At 42.7% G+C, this 19,572-nt stretch overlaps 1 protein-coding gene and 1 pseudogene across 1 annotated transcript in view; both read left to right on the top strand.

Annotated features, from left to right (window-relative positions):
* The window catches only part of RELL1 (RELT like 1), a 61,520-nt gene extending 57,169 nt beyond the window's left edge, over positions 1-4,351 (top strand). The window contains exon 7 of the mRNA XM_030881014.3: positions 3,466-4,351. The gene's annotated coding sequence lies outside the window, so the exon portion shown is untranslated. The remainder of the gene's footprint in view (positions 1-3,465) is intronic.
* A 3,850-nt stretch (positions 4,352-8,201) lies between these two features.
* On the top strand, positions 8,202-8,926 carry LOC115865931 (lysophospholipase-like protein 1 pseudogene; annotated as a pseudogene).
* The last annotated feature ends 10,646 nt before the right edge of the window (positions 8,927-19,572 follow it).

Below are 19,572 nucleotides of genomic sequence, written 5' to 3'. Positions count from 1 at the left end.
ATCTCACGTGAGAAAATTCAAAACTACAAGGAGTGCACAGTTTCCCATTGGCGTTATTCAGGAAAGAGCAGAGGACAGCCGCAGACCTCATGGCTCGGTGGATATCTCCGCGTGACTGGTGTGGCGGCGACTGTGGCTTCCAGGTGATCTGCCTGGGCTGGAATCACTGCTTTCTTATTATTAATGGCGTGGCCTTGGGCAAGCTATTGAACCTGCAAGCCTCAGTGTCTACTTAGGAAAATGAGAATCGTCGTTGACTCATGGAGTCCTTGAAAAGATTGAGTTACTGAATCTGGAGCGCTTAGCACTGCAGTGCCTGGTGCATAGAAAGCACTCCGTAAATGTCAGCCACTATTGTTATTAATCAGATAGCCTTCCTTAATCCCCTGTCCTTTGAGGTCTTAGTGTTCACTGTCCGTTAATCTGTTTAGGCTTCTAGTTTCTTAAGACGTGGTTCTCATTTTTAAAGGGACCAGATCCTTTTTTCTAGAGAATCCTTTTTTAACAAGGCACATATGCGTCCTAATCAAAGCTCTGTTGTGGCTCCTGTGGAAACTTAACACCATAATGGAATTCTAGCTTTATCTAATTAGCAATAAAGTCTAGAGAAAAAGCAATAAAAAGCAATTAAAAAAAAGCAATAAAAAGCAATAAAGTCTAGAGAAAAAGATGACCTTTTCTTTCCAGATAAATTTTTTCTGAGGTTCTTAATTTCTCTCCATCAGTCTTGTTATATGATGGACGTGGTCACACTTGGGATTTCTGAATCGTCTTTTCAATGTAAGGAAGTTTTGCTTCATTTCTCCCAGCTTGAGCACTCACTTGTGTAAGACAGTAATCACCAAATTTCCCCACCCTATCCCACTCAGAAAAGATAGATCAGTCTTGTTAAATATGGTGGGGTCCCCTGGTGATGTGACCTGAGAACAACAGGTGGGTGGAGTGTTTTCTCTCCCTCTGGTCCGCGCTGCTAGCCTTCCCTAGCATTCATGCCAGCCTGCTCCTAGTTTCTGACTGCTGTGTGCCTGTAGAGGAGGCACCTTTTAATATTAATGCGTTGTGGTAAAGAAATACTATTTTAAAGTATGTGTTTGTTTATCAATAGGTCATATTCACAGCTGTAGAATGAAATGAGAAGAAATTTAACATTGTCAAATGCACCATGACACAGTCCCAGAAATAAGGCTGCAGTTGGAAATTTACAAGCTGTGCAAAATGTGGTATCTTCTTTCCTCTAGATTATCACTCAGATAAGACAGGTATTTATCTGGAAATTGAGAGCTGCTGTGCTGGTCAAAGCTTCCCTTTTGTTAAGTGTGTGTGAAGACAGAGAGCCCAGAACTGTGAATCAGTGCTCGGTAGTTTTCAATAGAGCCTGAAAAGGTTAACTTTCCTTTTTTCTGCCTTGTTTCTGGTATTAGTAGTGAAGACTTTTAGGCAGCATTTTGTATTTCTCACATTCTCTTTCAAAGGTATCGTGTGCAGTGCAGTTTTAACCAGCTGCAGAAGGCTATTGTGGAAGAGAGCCGCTGTGCTGGGATGCTGTTAATGGTCACGATAGCTAACTTTTAGGAGGGTACTGACTGCTTGGCCCTGTATTAAGCATTGTACATATATCATCTTATGTAGAACCCCCAACAGCCCTACGTGGGATGCTGCAGAGAGGCCAAGGTTCAACAGCTAGTCACAGGGGTCTGCGTCTGGGGACAGGCCACTGGCTCCAGACCCCTCCTTCGCAGCCCAGCCTTGGTCTTACATGCCCACTCCTTAAAGTTGGTCAAACCTGTGCAAAGAACGCTAAATGGGAAGTTCTACTATGTTGGAATGAACACTCTTACTGTGATGAAACATTTCGTTCTGACATCCCTTGCTCTTGACCTTCTTGTTTTCCTTGATGCAAAACAGTCCAGGTCTAAGGGAGCCGCTGATAAAAAGAGGAGACATAAAAGTAGTTGAACACCTTTTTTCTAGATAATGGCCTAGTTTGAAGTTTTACTGGGAAAATTCTCTCCTATCTTTTAGCTTTTTTTTTGTTTTCTTCTTAGGACAATTTTTCTATTTTTCCATCTCTGGCTTTTCTACTTTTTTCCGTGCTAGTGTCTTCCACATGAATCGACTCTCAAATGACAGTATTCCCAGACTTGACTTTGTTCAGTTTTCTTGTACAAATCTGTAGTTTAGCCATGCTCGGTTGTAGCAATGCAGAGCAGGGAATTACTTATTCATTTATAATTAAGAATTTGGTTCTTGCTGTTTTAGAGGACAATGCTTTATTTCCTTTTCAGCTAAGGGGGTAAGGGTCCTTTCCCCAACCCATTTAGTTTGGGAGATCCCTCTCTGTCTCTCTCTCCTTCACGTATACACACACACACACACACACACACACACACACACACACACACTATGATTATTATAAATGACATAGTGACAGAAAAGGATAATATGGATAATAGGCTACATGTGAAGGATGAGCTATAAACTAAGTACAAAGTAATACTTCAGTGAAGACAACCTATTGACTTTTTGCTGTTTCTTCATATTTCTGTAAGCTGGTTTCATCTCTGTTTTTGTTTAGCATTTATAGGAAACACAATTTGGGGAGACAAGAGAATGTTTTGTTCCTTAACCTGGTGTAGGTTTGCCTGCATCGTATGTTTCAATATACACAGTCAAGTGTAGAATTTTAATCCTATCCTGGACCTTCAAAACAGGAAAGTAAAGGGGTACATAACGGTCACGTAGATGAGACCACTGTAAAAAAACAAAAAACAAAAAACTTGGAAAAATAAAAAATTATTTTGCAGGTTTATAGGGGGCTTCATTTGTAATGTAAACACAGATGTTGACATGGGCCACTTGTTAGAAGAACTTAGAAATATAATACAGAGCCTTCGAAGGTACAATGAAGACTGAAGACTGAGCATTTTGTCATTGTGTTCTTACTTGCCCAGTGAAGTCCCAGCCAAGCTGCACCCTGTGCTCAATGGAGATGCAGAGTTAACTCAACTTGGTGTGGCCTGGGAAAGTCACATTACCTGACACGTACAGGCTTCCTTGTGACTGACCACGTTCACCCTGTTGCTCATTGCTGGACAGAATGTAGCTGAAGAGTTAAGGAACAGGTTCCTGAGAACAAGTGCTAAAGGACTCACAGGGAGAATGCCCACCAGTCGCCCCAGAAACTTGTATTAAACCAGACTGATGCCGTCAGCCTACTGTGGCTCTCAAGTTCTGTTCTTTCTTGGTTTATAAAACCTCAATAAAGAGGTCCTTTGGAAATTTTCGTGCTTAAATTTCCTTAGACTGATTTCAAAGAAGAAATGTGTAGTGGGGGAAGGAATGCAGTGGGACGGGTGGGGCGGGGTGAGGGTGGATTACAATTCCTCTGTGTTCTTAAATATTCAGGCCAGATTAACATGTGATATGACGCTTGCCAACCTTTACCTTTGTTATTTTCTCTTGCAGGAGTGACTTTATTTGAAGAGTTCTAAGAGACTGAAAACTTATGACATATAAAGTTGCCTAGGGAATTATTTTTTTATCTTTTATACAATTTCTATGGTGGAGTCTGCAGACATGTGGATGAAAGCTAAAAGGGAATACTGTTGCTATGCTGGATACAGAATTCAGTTTGCTTTGAAACAAGTTTTGGTTTAAAAATGTCTGATGAAAAATTTATTATCTTTCCTGGGAGGAAAAGAGCTCATGTTTTTGTCTTCCCAACCACCACCCCTCCCAATCCCCCATCTGTGGCCTTGGTGTACACACTGCAATTTTTCCAGTATGCTAACTATGTACAGTGGAACTATATGTGTATAGTCTGAGCTAATGCTCAGGGTGTGTGTGTCTGTGAACTGTATGTGTGTAGTCTGAGCTAATGCTCAGGGTGTGTGTGTCTGTGTGTGCGTGTGTGTGTATGTACACACATGTCTGTGTGCCTGTGCTTCTGTTCCCCCAACCCTTAGATCTCATTTTGCTACTGGTTGTAAGACGATCCCCTTACAGTTTAACTGTTACAAAAGATAAAAGATGAATCTTTGGTGGTGAAGCCTCCTTGAAGATATAGTCTAACCCTGGGCAGTTGACCCCCCAAGAGATCATGGAGTCAGAGGGAACCAGATGCTAGACTTTGGATTCAGAGACGAGAAATCAGCACTGACCTGCTACCAGCATGCCACTCCTAGGTCACTTATAAAATATTGAGAGTTTTGGTTGTTTTTTTGTTTGTTTGTTTTAACTCAAGCTAAGCAAATCTTATTTAGCCATTGAATAAAGGGGGAAATGGTTTAAAGTCACTAAAAAAAAAGTCTTGTTTTGACAACTCAAGGCTAAAACAAAACAAGACAATCTCCACTTCTGGTGCAAGATGGACCCACACCTTCCTCTGGTATGTTTTCCTTGGTGTTCTTCCTGTTCTCCATCTTGTAGCTAGTGTCTGTTATTTAAAGGATTCTTGAGGGTTACTTTCCCCTGTAGGTGTGGAATACTCCACTTAAAAAAAAAAAAAAAAAGCTTTACAGTTTACAAAACACCTCAAAGAACCCAGAGGTGAAGGTAGTAGTACATTTATGGGAGGTCTGGGCCAAGAGGTTGGGGAGTCCAGGTACAGGGAAATCTTCAAGACCTGCCTCCATGTTGGTAGGGTGCCTTGGCACTTCCTTTATTTCAAAAAGAAAGCACAATTCTCATTTGACTCCCAAAAGGTGATTCCCATGAAAATGTACTTTTTTTTTTTTCTTCTTTTTTTTTTTTGCGGTACGCAGGCCTCTTACTATTGTGGCCTCTTCCGTTGCAGAGCACAGGCTCCGGATGCGCAGGCTCAGCGGCCATGGCTCACGGGCCCAGCCGCTCCGCGGCACGTGGGATCTTCCCGGACCGGGGCACGAACCCGTGTCCCCTGCATCGCGCAGGCAGACTCTCAACCACTGCGCCACCAGGGAAGCCCGAAAATGTACTTTAAAGTATCCATTCTTTTTCCGGCACCAGACTAAAAATTTCTAACCTTTTAAATGAATGGTAGGTTCAATTTCATGTGAATTTTTGCTGACAACTAATTAAAAGCTGTACATGTGTACGTGCATACACGCAGTAGACCCGAGGAAGGCAATATGGAAATAAATTTCCCGGTGGTCCAGAAAGTAGCAATATAGGAATTTTGGGGGTATGTATTAGTGTAAATAGTATGCGTGCAGTCTAGACCAATAGTTTTAGTTTTATAACGAGGAATCATTTTTTGTCTTAAAAATATTATGCCCCCGGAATGGCGAGGGATAAAGTGTAAGATATTCTTCAGCTTTAATTATTTTATAATTTTATTCAGGTCAGATCGCTTTTTTTTTTTTAATAGCAATACAACAGGCAAGAGGATACTCAAAATATTTAAATTGTATTTATACCAAGAGTACGTTTTAACTATTTTCTAATACTTGAGCAGTTGTTGTCTGACTGGCTTCCAAATATGCCAAAAGTTAAGCATTCAGTATTTTCAACATGTATGCTTTTTACTGGTTTATATTACCTAATGAGAATCTTTAAGTGTTCCCAAAGCAACAGATGTTTACAGGCCTTTTGTGTTTTTCCTCCTTTAGAAGGCTTGGAAACCCACACAAAGTTACTGTATAAAACACTAATGAGGGACTAACTTCTGATGTCATACATGAGTTGGCTACCACCTCAATGTAAAAATTTGTAAAGGAAATTTTTCACCGAGTGTCAAATGTATTTTTAACTGTCTGGTTTGTACTTCTATGACTTTTGTACTACCAAAGCAGAGTTAAAAATAAAAACGTTAAACACAGTGAGTTGTTTTTGAATGATCCAATTGTTGGTGCCTTGGGTACTGAAAGTACAATTGTGGTTGGTATAATTTATCGAGCTTAATATCACAGTGCCTGATTTCTTAACGTCTGAATTGTCAAGTGATCATTTGGCTGACTTTCCCCATTGGATTCCTCCTTCCCCCCATAGTAATGCCATCCTCACCCCCGATTAGTATTTTTAAAATTTGGAGATAATTTTGGATGTAAGGAACAGTTGCAAAAGCAGTACAAAGAGTTCTTGTATACTCTTCACCCCACATTCCCTTATGGTATCATCTTACATAACCGCAGAACAATGATCAAAACTAAGAAATTAGGGCTTCCCTGGTGGCGAAGTGGTTAAGAATCTGCCTGCCAATGCAGGGGATTCGAACCAGGGTTCGAGCCCTGGTCCAGGAAAATCCCACATGCCGCGGAGCAACTAAGCCTGTGCACCACAACGACTGAGCCTGCGTGCCACAACTACTGAAGCCTGTGCGCCTAGAGCCCATGCTCCGCAACGAAAGAAGCCACTGCTCACCGCAACTAGAGATAGCCTGCATGCAGCAACAAAGACACAACAAAACCAAAAATGAAAATAAATAAATAAATTTATTAAAAAACAACTAAGAAATTAACATCAGCATAATACTACGAATTAAGTCACAGCATTATTCCGGTCTCACCAATTATCCCACTACCATCCTTGTTCTGTTCCAGATTTCCCACTGCATTTAGTTTCGGCCTCCTGAATCTCCTGTGACCTGTGATTTCCCCCCGTCTTTTCTTATTTTTCATGATCTTGGCGTGTTATAGCATGTACTGGTCAGTCATGTTGTAGAGTGCCCTTCAATCTCAGTGTGCCAGCTGTTTCTCCTGACTAGACTGAGGGTTTGCATTAGGCAAAGGACGCCCTTCCCATTGCTCCGTATCGGGGGCTGGTGGGGGAGGCCATGATGTCGGTGTGTATCGCTAGCGATGTCAACCTCCACCATTTAGTCGAGGTGGTGGCCACCAGCTTTCATTTTGGTAAAGTCACTATTTTTCCCTTTGTAATTAATAAGTATTTGAGGGGAGATATTTTGAGATTAGGCACATACCCTATTTCTGCTTCACCCTTTAATTTTACCACCTGTATTATTTTCTTTGGGCTCCTGTAAAAAACAAACTGGGTGGCCTAAGACGATAGAAATTTATTCTTTCACAGTTCAGGAGGCCACAAGTCTGAAATCAAGGTGTCTGCAGGGTTGGTTCCTTCTGAGTCCCAAGGGAGAACCTGTCCCATGCTCCCTCCTGCCTCCTGGTGGTTGCTGGCAGTCCCGGCGTTCCATGCTGTGTAGCTGCTTCCCTCCAATTGTCTGCCTCCGTCTTCACGTGACCGTCTTCCCTGGGTGTGGGCCTCTGTCCTCTCGTCTTCTCATGGGGACACTAGTCATTGGATATAGGACCCACTGTAATCTAGGATGACTTCATCTTAACTTGATCACATTTGCAAAGACCCTAATTCCAAATACGATCACCTTCACAGGAACCTGGGGTTAGGACTTCAACATACTTTTTTAGGGGACACAGTTCAACCCACTACACCATCCATTGGTGGGTCTTGCCTGCAGCTGTTTTTACTGTGGGAGGGGCTCTTTCAGGTTGGTGCCTGTGTCCTTTCGACATGGCTCCTTCTCTTTATTTCTTTCTCCCTTCCTCTTTATCCCTTTTGCCCTTTCTTACTTTCTAGAACCACGAGAGGCTCCAGGCTCATCTTCTCATGTTGTTTTCCTTGTCTTAGCCTTGGAATCCACCACTAACTAATCAAGGAGCCCCGGTTCCTTTTATTGGAGAATGGTGTTTAGAAATAGAGATCAGAGCACTAGGTGTGCTCATTGATACTGGGGTGTTACTGCTTCTGGGCACACATATACACACACACACACACACACACACACACACTACTAACCCATTCATATACACACATCTTTATTTATGTAACTATCTTTAGAACAAAAGCATGAGTCATGACTGCTGCCTCTGACCCCAGTTTAGCTCCACAGGGTTCCCTCTAACCTTCCCACTTTCCTTCTTTGTGACTTTTCTCCAACAGTAAAGAAACCTGGCTCTTACAATCTATAATATTTTTATACAATGTCTCAGCCCTAGCATACATGTAAAGTAGTTTGAACACATACCCCTGTGAGAAATAGGTTTCCAACTAGAGCAGTATGCTGTGTACTTATTCTTCTAGTTGTGAGCCTTAGAGAATCCAGCCAGAAGCCTGTTTGCCAAATTTACTTAGGTCAGCGCCTTTTTTCCCCACACCTTGGGCGTGCTTGTGTGATTCAGTTTTAACACAGGGTCATTTGTCATCATCTGCATTCCATCTTTCCTTCATGTCCTGGTTAAATTTCTCAAAATTTATATGCAGCAGGGTCGTGGCGGCAGTCACGCGGCTCTGTCGGGTTCAGGGCGCCTGCCTCGCCGCATGGGTTGCCGTATGTGAGGCACAGCGCCCCTCTGATCTTCCTGCACAGCTCAGGTGATTCTGGACAAGGATTGAGAACGTGGATCAAGCAAGTTTTAAATCAAGATTTAACATTCCAACACATAAAAGTTATCTAACAGCTCCTCCCAGGCCATATACTTCTTTGAAAGGAGGACTCTCCAATGTATGGTTTGACAGATTTAAAATATCTAATGACTACCCAGAGCACCTTGAATCAATTGACGTAATGTGTCAGGTGCTTACAGATTTGATTGACGGTGAAGTAAAAAGTGGTATCAAGAAGAACAGAGTATCAGTAGGAGGATTTTCTATGGGAGGGTGTGTGGCAATGCGTTTAGCATACAGAAATCATCAAGATGTGGCAGGAGTACTTGCTCTTTCTAGTTTTCTGAATAAGACATCTGCTGTTTACCAACCTCTTCAGAAAAGTGATGGTGTCTTTCCTGAATTATTTCAGTGTCATGGTACCGCAGATGAGTTAGTTCTTCATTCTTGGGGTGAAGAGACAAACTCAGTGTTAAAATCTCTAGGAGTGAGCACAAAGTTTCATAGTTTCTCAAGTGTTTACCAAGAGTTAAGCGAAGCTGAGCTAGAAAAACTGAAGTCATGGATTCTTACAAAGCTACCAGACTGAATGAATTGATTGATTTGTTAATATATAAGTAATGTCTTTATGAAAAGTGATGTTTACTGCCAAATTCTAATTTGATAAACAATAATTAAAACAGTAAAAAAAAATTTATATACAGCAAACTTCACTCTTTGGGGTGCCTCATTGGATTCTGAGTTTGAATTTTCCTCTATGTGTGTGTGTGTGTGTGTGTGTGTGTGTGTGTTTGCCTTGAAAACAAGATGATCAATAACAGCTTATGCTAAGGAAGTGGAAAAGCTGATTTTACAATTTTCAGCTCTTGAAAACCAGGAAACCCAGAATATATGCACCAGGGAGGATGTTAGGAATTCCCCCAAATCTCATTTTATAGTAGAAAGGGGTCATTTGGGGTTACAGGTTTTGTTCTTAATCAATCAGCCTTTTTTTTTTTTTTTTTTTTTTGCGGTACGCGGGCCTTTCACTGTTACGCCCAGTCTCAGCGGCCACGGCTCACGGGCCCAGCCACTCCGTGGCATGTGGGATCTTCCCGGACCGGGGCACGAACCCGTGTCCCCTGCATCGGCAGGCGGACTCTCAACCACTGCGCTACCAGGGAAGCCCTAGGGAAGCCCTCAATCAGCCTTTTGATATCCTCTCTAAGATCCTCCCTAGGATTCAGCTTTCCACCGGCAGGTCCAGGATGAACTTGTCAAGGGGATTGACAGTCCATGGCCTTGTATGCTCCTGCACTTCCTTTTCAAATCCAGATATCAAGCTTTCCTCCACCCTGATGATCTGATATAATGGAAGTGTGGAGGAACACTTCCTTCCCTCCCACTGAGGACAGCAGGATGTTGGTGCTTTGGAAGTGGGGTCCCACCATTCAGGGCTTGGCTGTGGTCAAAGGAGACTCCATTTTTCACCCGAGGTCCTTACCAGTTCTTAAATCCTCTGAACCCTTTTGTCTGCAGGGCAGGTTCTATCCAGGGCTTCCTTTGTTCATTCCTCATCCTCCCAGGACCATTCTTCAGGACTGTTCTCAGATCTTCCTGGAGATCCCTCATGGTAGCTCCAAACACCCGAAGGGGCACCTGGGACTCTGTCCCCGGCATTCTGTGGCCGCCCAGCTGGTGTCGCTGCCCACCCGCTTCAGCTGCTGCCCAGGCGGGCGGTTGTCCGCCTCGCACAGAGCTGGCACTTGCCCCCTCTGCCGGCCGAATGCGAGAAGTGCAGGAAGCTTAGCTCCTGGGCCATTTATTGGTGGTGGTGTGTCTTTCAGGGCCGGGCGCTCAGAAAGTACGTAGGCATGATTTCACGATGAATGAATAAAGAAACAAAAGTCTACCTTTAAAAATGAAAGATTATCATCAGCTATTTTATGGGAGTAAAAATTGAAGTTTGGATTTTTCCTAACTCATTTTCTGACCCTACTAGCTGGTCTCTATTGTCTTTCTCATAGGAAATCCCAGTTTCTCACCTGGGAACTTATTTCCCTGCACGTGTGGATGCTGGTAGAAATAACTGAGTTCTAATTTGGAGGAGACCTCCATGCCCTGAATCCTGCCATGGAAGTGGTGTGGCTGTGAGAAGCAGTGCGGTCTCAGAGCAGTGGCCCCCGCCTTTGTTGTTGGCTCTGAGTCATGGCTCTGACACTCACTGCCTGTGCAATGTTGGGGAAATTATGTTACCCTCTTTTTAAAAAAAATTTATTTGGCTGCACTGGGTCTTAGTTGAGGCTTTCAGGATCTTTGTTGCAGCATGCGGGATCTTTAGTTGCAGAATGCACACTCTTAGTTGCGGCATGTGGGGATCTAGTTCCCTGACCTGGGATCGAACCCCGGGCCGCCTGCATTGGGAGCGCGGAGTCTTAGGCCACTGGACCACCAGGGAAGTCCCTTACCTTACCTTCTGAGATGCAATTTCCTCAGCTGTAAAATGACCTATCTCTCAGGACTTTTAAGGACTAGGAAAATGCAGGCAAAGTCATGGTGCCTGCCGTGGTCTCCATGGCAACCCTGATGGAGTGCACTGTCATCGTCAGCAGCCAAGCTTGGTAGCTTGGTAAAGGGTCTGTGTGTATCTGTCCCACCACAGCTGATCAAGGTGGCTTGTGAAGAGGCCTAGCACACACAGCTCTGTCCAAGTGTGGAGCTGAGCCAGGACACCTTTTGCTGAACCACAGTAAGAGTTCAGAAGCCTCGTGGAAGAACCACAGAGTAGAGGAGAGTCCAAATTTTGGGGAGGCAGAAGCACAGAGATAGAAAAAAGAGTTGAGGATGAAGAGGTAGTGTGTGCAGGGGGCAGCTGAAACTCCATCAGCCCAGTGCCTCTCCCTTCTGGGATGATGCCCCCTCCTTTGGAGAACTCTTCTCCCTCTTAGAACCCAGCCAAGCGCCCCGCTGCCCTGACTGCAGCTGGATGTGACCGAGGCCGTGCCGAGGAAGCTGGTCTGAAGAAAGGAAGGGAACATGCAGAGGGAAGAGAGGCAGTCCTGGTTTGTTGTCAAGGCCTAGATTCATTTGACCCTGAGGCCCAGCTGCCCTTCTGAGCTTTATGAACATTCCAAGGACATCCCTCTTTTGTCTTACCGCCTTTGGGTTGAGTTTCTATCACTTCTGACAACAATCACAAAACCCCACAGTCGGTGCAATTACTCTCAGAAAAGTAGATACACAAGGAGTATCAGACATCCAGCCCTACAGCTGAGGCTGCCCAGCGCTGCCTCAGATCCATTGCCAGGGGCCCCGGCCCTGGTGTGGCATCTGCTCTGAAATGCTCTTGCAATCCCTCTCCGGACTTCGTTGCCTTAGGATAACCTCCATTCCATCGTCTTTCCTCGATTTGCCATAGGGCTTGAGACTGTAGCTCCTGTCAGAGCACAACTTTGGCATTCAGATGACTGGCCATCTGTGACCTTAATGTTTTCAGATCCCAATCTGCTAACTGAAGATAATAGACTAGACTGAAGATAATACGTGCCTTTTAGGGAGGCCGTCAGGATTATAAGAGCGTGGGCAGGTAGTGCATGTAGTATGGGGCCGGACACAGCCAGCGCTGACTCAATGAGCTGCCTTGGAGTTGCCAAACTCAGCCCCTCTTCAGTGAAATAAATGATAGAGTGATGAGTATTTGGCCATTTGAGTGTGGGTTCTTGATGTTTTTGCCACATTAAAATTGCTTCACATTGAAGATGGATCCAGTGTGGGGATGGGGGCGATTGGAGAGTAGGAGGGATCAGGTAGAAGAGGCAACTTCTAAGATTCTGTCTGGGCCTGAGATTCTTCTGGAACCAGGTCAAATACCTTAAGTGAGAGGATGATCTCATTGCTCCAATGTTAAATGGAGCCGGATCTACAAGACAAGGGGTGTGTTCTTTCTCTGCAGGTACAGGCTCTCATTTTATCTTATCACTCTTAGGATAAGACATGAATGTGGTATAGTCTTAAAAAGAACTTGACTTCTTTTTATTTGCAAGTCATTCTAACTGAGAAATGATAGAGAAAATGCTCTTGGAATCATAACATGAAACCTAAATTACAAAATTTCTGGGTTTGATTATGGATGAATATCTTCATGTTGGCCAAATAAAAAAAACACCTAACAAAACAATTCCTCTGAAATAACTAACCAACCCTACCAAACCCAAGATTTCTATCTTGCATTAAAAATGCATTTTATTTAATAAAAATGTATTTGTGGCAAGGGAGGATTAAAGAAATAGGTTAGTTTTAATGCCTCAAATATTCATTTCAGACATAGCATGACAGAATTGTGACTAGGCATAAATTACTGTGTATCCTCCAATGGTTAAATGAGGAAAATAAATAATAACGATGAGAATACAATAATAATAATAATAATAATGAGAATACAAAAATAATAATGATGAAAATACAAAATATTAAATTTGAAGTGCCCCAAGATGCATGTTTACCTTGAGATGATTGTTAATAATGTGGGTAGAAAAGGACTTACCTAGTTTAGAAATAATTCAACACGATTAGAAGTGGTGCAGAAAGCTTTGGTGGTCATAGAAATCAACATTTAGTTATTAAAAGGAAGTGTCAATGCTACTCATAAAAAAATGGTCCAGTGTGAGATGACCTTCACTGGGTGATAGGATCACATCTAACGTTTATTATTTACCCGGTGCTGGGTATGCGCTAAGCACTTTATATTCTGTATCTCCTGTAAGTTGCATTACAGCTCGGGGGAGGCATAGCCACCACTTCCATTTTACAGGTGACAATACTGAGGAAAGGAATTTCAAGATCCTTTGCACTGGCCGTTCATGTGATCATTGTAAAAACGCAAATATCATTGGTCGGAGACCATCTCAGAGATTTTACAGATAAGGCCTTGACTAACGTTTCAATTCTTTATGAAAATCTTCCTCAGAACCAGAAAAAGAAAAAAACAAAACAAAAACCAAAAACCTTTCTTTCCCAATTGACAATACATGTAAGTTTACTTTTCCAATATTGGATTTCTTTTTTTTTTGGCGGTACGCGGGCCTCTCACTGCTGTGGCCTCTCCCATTGCGGAGCACAGGCTCCGGACTCGCAGGCTCAGCGGCCATGGCTCACGGGCCCAGCCGCTCCGCGGCATGTGGTATCCTCCCGGCCCGGGGCACGAACCCGTGTCCCCTGCATCGGCAGGCGGACTCTCAACCACTGCACCACCAGGGAAGCCCTGGATTGTTCTTAGCTCCACCACCTTGGTTTAAAGTTCCCCCAACTTTCAGATCTCAGAATTCACTTGATTGTTGTGATTGCTGAATTCCCTGCAATAATGGAGACCAAAGGCTTTTTTTCTTAGAAATTCCACATTTTGATTCAGCCCTTCCTTTTTTCTGATGGCAACATGGCTGTCTCCACAGAGAGGCTGTATTACCTATTCCTTAAAAGGAAGCTTGTTGTTCAAACTGAGTTCAGTTGAGATTCTGCCACTGACTGTCTGTGTGACCATGGATGAATTAGATAGCTTTTTGAGCCTCCATTTCCTCATCTGTGAAATAGGGATAATCATACCTACAACTTATAGGGTCATGGGGGACTTAAGGAAGATGATGCTTATGCAGAACTGAAACTGTACTAAATGCTTAACAAATGGTAGTTTTAAAAAAAGTTAAGCTATATTTGCACCTATAAAAAAAAAACAAAAACAGGGCTTCCCTGGTGGCGCAGTGGTTGAGAGTCCGCCTGCTGATGCAGGGGATGTGGGTTCGTGCCCCGGTCCGGGAAGATCCCACATGCCGCGGAGCGGCTGGGCCCGTGAGCCATGGCCGCTGAGCCTGTGTGTCCGGAGCCTGTGCTCCGCAATAGGAGAGGCCACAACAGTGAGAGGCCCGCGTACCGCAAAAAAAAACCCCCCAAAAAACAACAAAAAAAAGTAACTTGCTGTCTCTCACTAGTTATTACTGAATAAAATTTCTATATCAATAACTGTATTGTTTGGCAAATTATTTTGAAAGTGTCTGCAGATATGTTTTTCTTGTTATAAAATTTTTCTCTATAAATTTTAAAAAATAATTTTAGTCTATTTCTTTTTTTAAAATTAATTTATTTCTGGCTGCATTGGGTCTTCGTTGCTGCATGCGGGCTTTCTCTAGCTGTGGCGAGCGGGGGCTACTCTTCGTTGCGGTGTGCGGGCTTCTCATTGTGGTGGCTTCTCTTGTTGCAGAGAATGGGCTCTAGGGGTGTGGGCTTCAGTAGTTGTGGCTCACGGGCTCTAGAACGCAGGCTCAGTAGTTGTGGTGCACGGGCTTAATTGCTCCATAGCATGTGGGATCTTCCCAGACCAGGGCTCGAACCTGTGTCCCCTGCATTGGCAGGTGGATTCTTAACCACTGAGCCACCAGGGAAGTCCATCTCTATGAACTTTTAATTTAAATACTGTACAGTTCTTGGTTTGTCTCCTGGACAATGGCTGACATCATGAAAATCTTAGAGCCTATGATCACATGGCTTCATAAATGGGTAATTCAAAACTTTTGATTCTGTTCTAGGCATGAACATTTAAGACAGGGAGAGCACATTAGTTCATGAGAAGAGACCAGCAACTCTCCTTGGCCTGTAAAAATCTTCCCTTGTTTATACGAGGACCGAAGTTGATATGTACCAATCTTGATAGCTTTGGAGCTACTTTGGAGAATGAAAAAGGATGAGTAGAACCTGGAAATGAAATTATTTTTGTGGGATTTTCTTCTAAGGTTGGTAACGGATGTCAAGAGAAAACTTTATGGCTTTGTTTTCAAAACAGCAAGAGCCCCACTAAACAAATACTCTAATCAGCCTGTCCTCCAACTGTCTCACTTATGTGAATTGGGAATGTGTAGATTTGATAAGGGAAATGAGTAAAATTCTTTGTCTACCTTCTGCTCTCTGGGTCATAGTTTACCCTTGTTTTGTATTAACTATTCCAAAATGCTTAAAAGCCGAAAATACAGAAGTCTCGTAAAAAATCAAGCTCAAAGTGTGAGATGAGGGTGAACGGTAGCGATGAGTGGTATTGGGGAGGTATTTTCACGTTTGCTTGTATTCTAAGTGTATGGCTCACATGCATATATAGGCCATGTATCTTGTCGAAAATCTTAGTCTGGTTTTGTCTATTTAGAGTGCTTTTATAGATAGTTCATCTGAGCTTCTAAATCGGTGGTTTTCAAAGTAGGTTTCACATAACCCAGGGGTATGGGAAGAAAATATTAAAACCCGGATAGATATCTGTTATGTTAATACTGCTCTACAAAGTATATGACATAGTACAAGAGGACCGGTACATTTATTTGTAAACATACTTCTATTAGGGGTAGGAGTGTGACATTTGTTACTGATAACTGGTGCAAGATCAGAAAGGTGTGGCAAGTCCTGCTCTAGTCTCAGAGTTTCTCCAACTGTGGCTGGAGAAGCACCCACAACAACTATGCAAATGCTGGGGCCCCACCCAAGACCTGCTGAATCCAAGCCTCTAAGAGCTGAGACCCAGAAACCTGCTTTTATAAAACAAGCACCCTGAAATTTGAGAATGTCTGCCTTCCACTTGGGATGTAGGAAGGATCCCCATTTTACAGTTGAGGAAACTCAGGCTCAGGAAAGTTAAGAAACTTAAACCCAAGGTCATACAAGAGGCACAGGCTGATTCCACCCCAGGTTGATTAGGGTTGAAGAGGGGCACGAGTGTGAGTGCCCGGCCCATGCTGTGTGGTCAGAATCTCCGAAGACCTGGAGGTCGCCACGCATGGCTGCAGGGGTTAATCGTGGAGCCAACCCCCATGTATTTTTCTACCATGAGGCACCAAGAGAAAAGTGACATCTGAGTCTCATGTCACAAATACACACCCTTTCCTTCTTTCCCCTCCAGGATTTGAAAGATTGAGTTCAAGATGACTGAAAAATGTGGTGAGCCAAGTTTCCCACTGCTTGGCCCCAAACATTGGTTTTCTTAAGGTTGTTGTCTCAGTTTGGGAGTAAGCTCCTTGGGGTAACATGACCTCGTGATGGAGACCAAACCTCCACGGGCTACTCAATTCCACTCTGTGCCCATCTTACCACAGACCACCAGGCAGCCTCCTTATTCAAATGGAGCAGGGCCGCCGGAGTGAAACGCGTGACTAATACATGTAATTTCTTTTCTCTCGTATTCATCTAGACTGTGCTTCCACAGCCCTGCATTTATACCTTTATCACAACATATTCCAATCTCACAGTTAGCATTCGGAATCTTAACCAGCTGCATGATGTCTCCTCCACTACATGTGAAAAGCTTTTAGTCTTTCATTTAACAAATAATGTACTGAGTCTCACCTGTGCCGCACACCATCCTAGATCCAGGCAAAAGGTGCTTGTTTATTATAGTCACTTTAGTTGAAAAAAAAATTGCTAATGGTCAACTCCAAGCATATTTAATAGATTTGCCCAGCATGTTGTTTCTTAGAGTGGCTGAGAGTGCTTCAAAAGTCAGCCTGTTATATGTCTACTATAACCTAATACATTGGAGGAACTTATAAATTTAGTACATAAATAAATGAGCAACTTATTTCTGTAAGTTAACAGAGAAAGCGTTTACCGTGAAAAATAAATGTCAGCTTGTCTCTGTTTAATTATCACCAGCTCTAAAATAGCACGTTTTAAAAGGAATGAGGTTTACTCTAGAAGAAAAAATAAACAGAAAGCAAGAATTTCCACATTTTCATCGAAAGACTCATTGTACAAATAGGAGTCCCCTTGATGAAGAATAAAGTCCAAGTTCAAGAGCAGAGGCCACATTCCTGTGACTGCACACAGAGGACAAAACTAAGGAAGTCAGATCTGTACTCATGTACTTGCATCTGGTGCTTCCTTCCGTCTTCCTAAGGCCTCCTGCTGGGAGATGCTGATGAAGAGTTAAGATGAGAATGGGTGGGGGACAGGCGGGCAAGGTAGCCCTTGGGGATCAAGAGATACAGACTACTACGTATGAAATAAATAAGCTACAAGGAGGTAATGCACAACACAGGGAATACAGCCAATATCTTATAATAACTACAAATGGAGTATAACCTTTAAAAATCACTATGCTGTACAAATGAAACTTATATAATACTGTACATCAACTACACCTCAATTTAAAGAAAAAAAGAAGAAGAGAAGAGATAATCTTGCCCTTAGGGTCAGGGCAGAGGAAGACAGAAAGAGGAAAATGGTGACTGGCTAAAAGTTACTGAACATGGACAAATGGGTGTGTGCTAAGAACCTGAAAGCCTCTTTAATCCCTTGCAGATCTGCTTTGACAGTTATAACAATATGCTACCATGTGCCTTGGAAACCAGGGAAAAACGTCTAATGTCATATTTATATGATAGTTCAACTATCAGTAAAAAGTGAAATGTAACTTCCTAGCTCAAGAAAACTACATGTGATATAGAAATAATCTTATATCAAAATCAAGATTTAACATGGTAAATAGCCATGCAATGCAGTTTGCTAAGATCAAGGAGACTGTGATGTCCACTTCTTAATATCTATCTATCTCTCTCTCTCTCTCTATATCTATTTAATTGGAGTATAGTTGGTGTACAATATTGTGTTAGTTTACACGGTACAGCAAAATGAATCAGCTATACGTATACATATATCTCCTCCTTTCTGGATTGTGATGTCCACTTCTAATCACAGCCAGTGCCTTACATTCAGAGTGCATCTATGCTGTCAGACTGTCCAGAATGTTTGAAAAGCAGCACTACCAGCAGCACCACTTTTGATAAGGGGTGGGACCAGGTTGCAGAAAGAAGACATTGCACAGAGCAGGATTCTCAGCTGCTAGACAAGCTGTGGGGAAAAAGCTAAAATCTGGAATTTCTTCTCAACCTAAAGATTCTGACATTTGCCCTGATGTCCTTTAGTGGAGCCTGGATATTGGGGCCAGGGCTGCTTTTAACAAAACACATGAAATTCTGTTAACCTTTTTGAAGCAGTTATTCACATATAAAGAATCTTTATATTCTTTATATAAAGAATTTTCTAAATATATATAAAGAATCTTTAAAAGTCGAGAGTTTTTAATCATGGTGAACTCTCTGTAGCCGTCCTAAAATGTAAAATTAGGTAAACATGTAAATGCAGAAGTGTGTTTCTGTGCCAGGGAAAGAGACTTGTCTGCAGGAATACCTCACTTTCCCCTTTCCTTGTCCGATTTTTCTTCTTTCATCCTTCTGTTTTGGAGATACCCATGGGAAGCTGGGAAGGCTGTAGCTGTCCAGTCCTCCTTGGACCAAAGGTTCAGACTCCTCCTGTGTCACACTAACTGTAAATATCTTTCAATCTCTTTCAAATCAGCTCTATCCCGGGCTTTTGTGTTTTGAGGACCTGGTGTGGCAGATTGTAAGCAGACCATCTCATAACTCAACGTCCATTCTCCCCCTTCTCCATAACTGAATCCTGAATTTAGTTGGGAAAGCCATGCTCATAGCTAGAAAGGTAAGTCTTCCTAGCCTTTCTGGCAGCTGGATGTGACCAAGTAACCAGATGTTGACCAATGAGAAACAAGTGGAAAGGTTGAATTACACTTCTAGAAGGTCCTTAATAGAGAGGGAGTGAGATCTTCTGACCTGTTATTCTTTTTCCTGCATGGAAAGCGAATGAGTGACTGGAGCTCCAGCAGCCATTGTGGACCACGCAGTAACCTTGAGACGGAAGCCAAATGATAGAAGGAACGTAAGTCGCTGATACCATGGCATCCTCTACCAGCCTGGACTGCTACCTCCAGACTTCTTTTACATAAAAGGTAAATAAATCTCTATTTTTATAAGACATTTATCACATGCAGCTGGACCTTATCCCAACAGGTACACTTAGGAAATTGTTGAAGGAACCACTTTGAAATATTAAGCATCTGGTGTACTAAACAGAACAGTAAACCAACAATGCAATTAGCGATGCCAACAGTTTAGCCTTTAAAAGCTCTGAGTGACCTTGTATGTAGAGGTGGCTTGCCATCAAGCAAACCCAGGGAAATGTCTGTCTGTTAGGTTCAGAAATCATGTTTATGTTAAATAATTACCAAAATGGAGCGATGACATTATGACAATCTCTAGAAATACATATTATTATTCTCACTTAATTAATGGGCAAATAGAAGGGATACATTCCTTGCCCAAGGTCACATGCAAAGCTGGAAATCCAACTAAGGTCAGATTTCAGAGCCTGTGCTAT

The sequence above is a fragment of the Globicephala melas genome, chromosome 5, assembly GCF_963455315.2.
Source record: "Globicephala melas chromosome 5, mGloMel1.2, whole genome shotgun sequence".
In the NCBI taxonomy this organism is placed as follows: domain Eukaryota; kingdom Metazoa; phylum Chordata; class Mammalia; order Artiodactyla; family Delphinidae; genus Globicephala; species Globicephala melas.
Note: the sequence above shows the minus strand (reverse complement) of the source record. Positions and strands in the feature narration are given on the sequence as shown.